General features: G+C 46.4%; 1 pseudogene; it reads right to left on the bottom strand.

Annotated features, from left to right (window-relative positions):
- Nucleotides 1–223: 223 nt before the first annotated feature.
- On the bottom strand, nucleotides 224–379 carry LOC138781885 (U2 spliceosomal RNA; annotated as a pseudogene).
- Nucleotides 380–880: the final 501 nt, after the last annotated feature.

Raw genomic sequence — 880 nt, 5'->3', positions numbered from 1 at the left:
ACTGTGTGCACTGACAGGTCTTTCTGCGGCCGGAATTCACTGAATTCTGGCCTCAGAAAACTGACCTGTCAGTTTTTTCCGGCGCCATGCGGGATCCCGGCCGGAGCGTATACAATGTGTGTACGCTCCGGCCAGGATCCCATTGCACATAAGGCTGTTACACACCGCAAAACTACGGCCGTAGTTCTGCGCCGAGAACTACGGCCGTAGTTTTACGTTGTGTGAACATAGCCTAAGCCTGTAAAATACCAGGTCAATGCCTGGAAAGGACACAGCAAGCTCTTTTTCCATCTCCCTGTTCTAAAAATCAATTTAATATATGGTCCCCAGATAAGAACAGATACTACACTCGATCTTAGCCAAAAGGCCGAGAAGCGATACACCAGTTTTTTTTTTTTTTTATTGAAATAAAACCACCCCATGCCCCCTCATTGGCCATTTTATAAAAAAAATAAAGAAAAATTCCAGTCAGCGAAGTAGTACACCGAATCCAACATAGTCATCAGGATACCAATATCTGAAAAAGAAAAAAAAAAAAGTAGAGGGGGAAAAAAATCCTATCAATTACCCCTCCCTGCTGCAGACTGTATGGCATCTTCCTTTGCAAGGCTATGTTCACACGGCATAAAAGTACGGCCGTTGTTGCCATTGGCAACATCGGCCATACTTTGTATGGTGTGGAACGCTGCCTATTCTTCTATGGGATCCCGGCCGGAGCATATACACATAGTATACACTCCGGCCGGGATCCCATACGGTGCCAAAAACAACTGACATGTCAGTTTTCTGCAGCCGCAATTCGGTGAATTGCGGCCGCAGAAAGACCTGTCAGTTCACGCAATGAAGCAAGTGGCAGTACTGCAGTACCGGCAGGGATGAT

The sequence above is a fragment of the Dendropsophus ebraccatus genome, chromosome 1 (genome assembly GCF_027789765.1).
Source record: "Dendropsophus ebraccatus isolate aDenEbr1 chromosome 1, aDenEbr1.pat, whole genome shotgun sequence".
Lineage (NCBI taxonomy): Eukaryota > Metazoa > Chordata > Amphibia > Anura > Hylidae > Dendropsophus > Dendropsophus ebraccatus.
Note: the sequence above shows the minus strand (reverse complement) of the source record. Positions and strands in the feature narration are given on the sequence as shown.